Source organism: Hylobates moloch, unplaced genomic scaffold (genome assembly GCF_009828535.3).
Source record: "Hylobates moloch isolate HMO894 unplaced genomic scaffold, HMol_V3 SCAFFOLD_6, whole genome shotgun sequence".
In the NCBI taxonomy this organism is placed as follows: domain Eukaryota; kingdom Metazoa; phylum Chordata; class Mammalia; order Primates; family Hylobatidae; genus Hylobates; species Hylobates moloch.
In genome coordinates this window covers 113,536,362-113,543,598 of record NW_026652281.1, presented here as the reverse complement: position 1 = coordinate 113,543,598, position 7,237 = coordinate 113,536,362, and the positions used below count along the sequence as shown (strand labels likewise).

General features: G+C 43.4%; 1 pseudogene; it reads right to left on the bottom strand.

The window, feature by feature from the left end:
- Positions 1 to 203: 203 nt before the first annotated feature.
- On the bottom strand, positions 204 to 1,273 carry LOC116470623 (heterogeneous nuclear ribonucleoprotein A1-like 3; annotated as a pseudogene).
- Positions 1,274 to 7,237: the final 5,964 nt, after the last annotated feature.

Here is a 7,237-nt window from a genome sequence, read left to right as displayed (position 1 = left end):
CATGTCAGACTATTACATTTAGCAATCAATAGCATGGGTGCAAAAACAAAAAAGCTACATTAAAACCCTTTGTTGGAATGCTTTATACTTTCCACAGAACAGAAACTAAAATCACTGGTTATCCTATTAGTCACAAATACAGTTCTTGAGTTTTTTGCCCATACACATGAGTATTTGTCTAAAACATGTATTATTTGTAGCAGCTAGGCCCTGCCACCACTGTGCTTGGCTGGGTTCACAAATCTGTTGTAACCTGTAGCTTCCCTGTCACTTCTCTGACTCTCCTCTCCCGCTAAGCTGTTTCCTGGCAGTAATGAAAATCTTTGGACACTGCCATAGCTACTGCTGCTACTGGAACTGGCATAGCCACCTTGGTTTTGTAGTTTGGCAAAGTATTGGCATCTACCACCACAGGGGCCAGACCTTCTTCCTCCAAAGATTCCTCTCTTTATGCATCCAAAATTTGAAGACTGATTGTTGTAATTGCCAAAATCATTGTAGCTTCCACCACCTCCAAAATTGCTTCCATCATTACCAAATCCGTTATAGCCATCCCCACTGCCACCATATCCACCACCACCAGGGCTGCCACCAAAGCCACCACAATCGCTGAAGTTCCCTCCATGACCAAAGTTGTCATTCCTGCCAAAACCACCTCCACGACCACCACCAAAGTTTCCAGATCCATTTTGACCTCTTTGGCTGGATGAAGCACTAGCCTTCTCTTGCTTTGACAGGGCTTTTGTTACTTCAAAGTTGTAGCCATTCCCACAGGATGGTATTTCTGAATGACAGTCTTATCCACAGAGTCATTGTCATCAAAGGTTACAAAGGCAAAACCCCTTTTCTTGCCACTGCTTCTGTCAGTCATGATTTCAATCACTTCGATTTTCCCATACTGTTCAAAATAATCTCTGAGGTGATGTTCTTCAGTGTCATCTTTAAAGCCACCAGCAAGTATCTTTTTTACAGTTGAGTGGGCACCTGGTCTTTGAGAATCTTCTCTTGAGACAGCTCTCTTTGGTTCTGTGTTTCTTCCATCCACCTTGTGTGGCCTTGCGTTCATGGCTGCATCCACTCCTCTTCCGCAGTGGCATATGTGACAAACCCAAAGCCCCTGGAGTGCTTGGTGTTTGGATCCCTCATTACCACATAGTCCGTGAGCATTCCCCATTGCTCGGAATGGCTCCTCATATGTTCATCAGTTGTTTCAAAGCCCAACTCTGATGGAGAGCTTCTGCAGCTGTTTAGCCTCTTTAGGAGACTCTGACTTAGACACAATGACAGTCAGAAGAGGGACTTTACCAATACTTCCTCAGTGGCATCCACAGGCAGAAAGCTGTTTACCTTTTAAACAGTAAATTGTAGACATCCCATGGGGAGAGACATGAACTACACACAGAGTAAAACCATTTATACAAGGAAACGGACCCCTATAAATTAACAAGGAAACTAAATGAACTAGAAAGAACTTCCTATGTTTCCCCTGAGTTTCAAAAAGGAGTCTGTCCATCTGATACTAACAAAAGTCATAAATAAAATATTAGCAAATGGAATCCAGCACTGAGTTTAAATAATGAAAACTGATGTTAAAGGCAGAATGGTTCCATATTAGGAAATGCATTAATATAATTGATCACATCAGTATATGGAGAGATAAAAGGAAATGACAGTTTTGATCATGGCGGAGTAGCTTACACTGAGTGACTGAGATAGAAGCTCTGACTGCAGTGAGCCCAAGGGTGAATTAGATGAGGAATTGAGACAGCAGTTATAGAAGAGTGTTTCCAGGCTTGTAGGAAATAGCATAGGAAAGAGAGAGATGGGGTAGGAGCTTGAGACAGGGCACAGGGACAAAGGATAAGTTAGGGTATGTGCCTTTTCAAGGTTGAAATATTAGAACATATTTATAGCCTGCAAGATAGGTGTCAATGTTGGGGAAATGTGTCAATATTAAAAAAGGAGAGGGGAAGGGAGGGGAGGGGAGGGAAGGGAAGGGAAGGGAAGGGGGTGAAACTTCCAACTCTCAGTGAGTCTGATAAAGGGTTAAGAGCACAGACTCTAGAGCCAGACTGATGGGTTTGCATCCTGTCTCCATCATTTACTAGCTGTGTGACCTTGGGCAAAATACTTAACTTCTCTGTGCCTCATATCCTCCCCTGTAAGGTAAAAATACTAATGATGCCTTCCTCATAGAGTTGCTACAGGATTAAATGAATTAATATTTTATAAAGTGCTTAGAACAATGTCTGGCAATATCTGTTAAATAAAACAAATCAAATCTCTGTCTTCTACTAAGTAATTCTTTGTACTACTTGTTATTAATAATACCGGGTATAGAAAATGTATTATATATCTATTGTAGAATAGAAATTATTTCTTTCTGACTGGGTACAGAGAAAAGGATGGCAACAGGAATTGAAAATATGCCAGATAATTAGAGGAAGAGTTGAGATCAAGGGGTGCCCATGCCACCTATGATCATCATGGAAGAGAGGCTGGGTTCCCCGGAGTGTTGAAGGTGATGAGTCAGCCAGAAATTCCCAGATCCCACTCTGCCCCAGGATCATATTGGCCACCGTAACAAAACAAGGAAGGAGTGTGAAGGAAGAAGGAGGCAGAGCAGAATAAAGTGGCACCCAGGGTGAAGAGAGAGCCCAGGAGAAGAGCCAGGTGGTTAAAGAAGGACCTCTATGTTTGTTCCTTTATGCTTCCATATTATTTGAATCTTTGATAATGAAAATGTGTCAATATAATATTTAAGCAGCTAAAAGAATTAATAAAGTGCAAGATGTAACTATCCAGGGAAAGTGAGATAGGGCACACAGGAAGATCTCCCTGTATTGTTTTGTACAACTGCATGTGAATCTATAAGTGCCTCAGTAGAAATTTCAATTTAAAAAAAAAAGATAAAGAAGAGTGTTCTTGGGGGAAAAAAAATCCCTACACTGTCTTCCTCACTGTGATCCCAGTCACCACATCAGATGGACAGATGGGTATATATTTTATATGTAGAAATTAAAATTATGACAAAAGGCACATTTCTGTCTGTGCATAATACATCATGGACCAGGCAAAGAGACTGAAGCAAAGGATATTCTGACAGGCCCTTGAGGGGGAAAGGCTGGCAATCAGCCCCTCAAGGGCCTGTGAGAATATCCTTTGCTTTGGTCTCTTTGCCTGGTCCATGTGTTTTTTGGGGGTTTGTTTTTTGTTTTTTGTTTTTTTTTGGTTTTTTGTTTGTTTGTTTGTTTTTGTTGTTGTTTGTTTAGCTCAGAATGTTGGTGTTGTCGGTGTGCTAAGAACTGAACGGCGTGCAAAGGTGGACAAACAGGAGCCCAGTTCACAGTATCGACAGATGAACACATTTGTCATGTGTTCATGACAGCACAACCTAGTCACTAAGAACAGAGGTTTTATTAAAAGGCAACCTTTAGATTCAAGTCTCTCTACTGCCACTTACTACCTGTGTGGCTTTGGGCAATTTTCTAAACCTCTCTGGGCCTCTATTTCCTCATCTGTAATAATTAGACTATTCCTGTATCACCTTATTTGGAAGAAGAAATGTCAGGAGACTTCATGACAAGCATGGCAGTTAACAAGTATGTTGATATTGACTACTCTCAAAACTTTTTGAAGATGATAGTTAAGGAACCTTTGTTCCTTAACTTGTATTACATGCAAGCCCAAAGAAAACAGAGTAGGCAAAAGTGGAGAGTGGCATCAACAATATTTTTAGAATATAGAAAATTGCTGAAGGAAAGTAACAGACCAGACTGAACAGAGGAAGTTGAAACCTAAAAGTGTCTACCCAGCCTTTCTTGTAAAATCCAAGTATAAAAGAATTAAGAGGAATTTTGGCAATCAAGCTTCTCTCTTTAAAATGGGACCTAAGACTCAAAGAACAGCAACTTGTTCAGGGAGACGTGGTAGCAAGAAGCAGAGCTGGAACTAGACCGGATTAGATCATGACATGCCAGAGAGAAACAGCAGCATGTGCAAAAATATGGGTGCGAAGTGTGACCAGTCATGTTGCAAACTGCAAGTCACTTCATTTGGCTGGAGTAGCAAGGGCATGAAAAGTACGAGGAGGAAAGGGGCCTGACTGTACTGTGGACACCTGTTAAACACTGTGTTTAACCATTACTAGAATCCAACTAACAACCAGCTCTAGAGTCTTTCTGGGGGAGCCTGAGCAAGATACTGCAACTCCCTAAGCCTTCTTCCTGGTCTGGCTGCTGATGACCTAACTCAAATCCTAATGCTTTGCCATTAGGTATTTCTTCTTCCTTTATTTGGTATCTAAACAGGAATGTCCAGTGCGCTGACCAAAGTCAGGATCTTCTGTTTTTCCTAGTCTGGGGCTACAGAAGTCTGCAGGAAGGTTACTGAGATAGGAAGAAATGAAAAGGGAAGAAAGGAACCAGATGGAGCACTTCAGCATCTCCACAGCCAAATAACCTTGGCAGACTGTTTGATTTTTCCAGAAAGTATCTGCAAAGGCAGAGATGCACTGCAGAAGACAGCGACATGAAGGAGGCCACTTTTGATATCTTGAAACTAGTGGAGGTTTAGAATGAATTTGCTGCTCCTCTGGCCCCAGGTGACAGAGCTGTTGGAAGCCTGAATGGAGTTCAGCAAATTAATCTTGCATATTTTATAGGTCCTGAATGCTGCATTCCTGATGTTGATTATTGACTCCACCAGTGCATGGGGGATTTGTTTTCTGGTGATTTCAATTACAGATAACTGTTATACCCAGAATCACACAGCAGCTGCTTGTAAACCAGAACCTGATATGGACGCAGGCTGTCAAAGGCCAAGGGCTGCCCAGAACATGCTTTTAATTTAAAGCCGGTGAGAAATAGTTATTTCTAGAGAAAGAAGTTCTGTTCTTTTCATGTTTTGTGTGCTTTGAATTCAGTATAACGCAGAAATGAAATATGACAGCATTCATGCTTAATGCGCCTTTCTGGTTTTCTACTGGGGATAACCGGGATTTTAATATTGTTATCTGGTGAGCAGAGAGAAATGACCTAGCAATCCTGACACCCCCAACTTGGATTCTCTGCGTTATAGAATATGTTCCTGGCTTCCTGCAAGGGACTCGGGAGGATGCCTATGCATGACACCCAGAAACACCAGGGGGCGCTGCAGGGTGGCAAAGGGCCATCAGGCAGGCAGACTGTCTAGGCAATGAAGGCCTTTTTCCTTGTCATGCTTGTTGACTGAAAGACAGACTTCCTCTGCTTAAGCCACAAATGTGTGCATAGCCAAGGGCAGCAGGCTGAGCATCTCCATTTGAGAGACCAAGTCTCAAGCAAGTGGCAGTCCCATCGCAGAGGCCTAGAGCATCACAACTGCAAAGGAGCAGGCACTTAGTATAACCTGGCATTTCACTAAGGGGAAACTGAGGTCGTGGGGGCAGGTCAAGGTAACAGGAAATTGGAATCTCACCTTGGACTAAAATCAGACTTCAGTGCTAAGTTCAGAAACCCATTATTTTCATTTTCTTACTGATTCCTCATACCAGAGTCTGAAAAGGCAAAATGTTTGAGCCTTCCATCTCTTACATTTTCCATCAAATCCCATCTTGAAGAATGCCACACTGTTGGGTTATCTTTTCTGTTTTAAAAACCTGGTGATCAGCCCTGTAGCTATCCTGCCCCAGGAACAATGGTTTACAGTAAAGGAGAGTGACGGAGACTCAGCCCTGTCACCCTCCAGTGTGTGTAAGTGTACAGAACAAATTTATTTCCCTGTGTCTACACTCGCGTAGGTTTGACCCTGTGCACATAAGTCCTAACCCCTCCCAGCCTTTTTCTTTCTGGTCCAAAGAGTACTCCCTGCATTTTCCATTCCACAGGCCTGGCATGAATCCCACACATTAATGTAATTAATTTTAATTTTTACAAAGAAAAACAATGCATTGTTGAGATTTGTGGGGATCCCCATGGAAACCAGGAATCCATATCCTCACCAACCCATGACACAAATCAAAGTAACTATTTTTTATGCCTAAATGATTAGCACATAAGCCCCGTTTATAGAAATCTCTCTAGCAAATTCCAAGTAATTTCTCCAGGCTCTTCCTCTCAGACCTCCTTGTCTGGCGAGACGCAGCTGCTTCTTCTTCCTGGTCTGGCTGCTGATGACCACATCATCCCAACTTTGGGATGAGGACATTTTGCTTTTCAATTCCTCATTGCACAGCTGTGATGTTAACAAGATGGCACAGATTTAGGGAAGCATACGTCTTCCCAAAAGGCAACTCCATTCTCCTGGAGCTGGCCATTGCAAAGGCCCATGGGCTCTGCCTCATGCAGAGTATGTAGAGAGGCTGGTCCTTGTGCACCTCCCAGCTTGTCCCCAATGGTGGGACCTGACTCATCACCTCCACCAGGATGCTCCAGACATCTTCATGTGCATCATCTCCCAAGCCCCTCTGCACTCTTGGCCCCAGATCAGGAACATAGTCCTTCTATACCCCCTATCCAATGCCAGAAACCCTCCTGCTCTAGAATTAGCTTCTTCCCAGGTTGACAATGGAAACCTCTACTTCCTCAGGCAACCACCCACAAGTGCACCCTGGAAACAAAAGTCATAAAACCCAACAGTATCTGGCTCTTTACTACAATAAATAACAGCCCAAAGCTGGGTATGGTGGCTCACGCCTATAATCCCAGCAATTTGGGAGGCCAAGACAGGCCGATGGCCTGAGCTCAGGAGTTTGAGACCAGCCTGGGCAACATGGTGAAACCCTGTTTCTACAAAAAATACAAAAAATTAACTGGGCATGGTGGTGCACACCCGCAGTCCAGCTACTTAGGAGGTTGAGGTGGGAGGACAGTTTGAGCTTGGACGGCAGAGGTTGCAGTGAGCAGAGATCACACCACTGCACTCCAGCCTAGGTGACAGAGCCAGATCCTGTCTCAAAAAAATAAATAAATAAAATAACAGCCCAAGAACTATACCAATGGTCCAATCTACCCTGTCTAAGCTTGACTCTGGTCCTGTTCATAGTCTTTCCTCATCGGAAAGAGATGAGTTCAGGCAGGTGCCCCTCTCACCCTCATCTGGTCCTAGCTCCCTTCTTCTGTCAGCAGATGCCAGAGTGAGAAGACACATGTGTTCTCTAACACTGGGCATGGGCAGGTCAAACACAGAGGTAAGAGCAAAACAGAATGAAACTGAACAAGCTCCAGCTCAGAGAGGACACACTGCCAGCATTACCAGC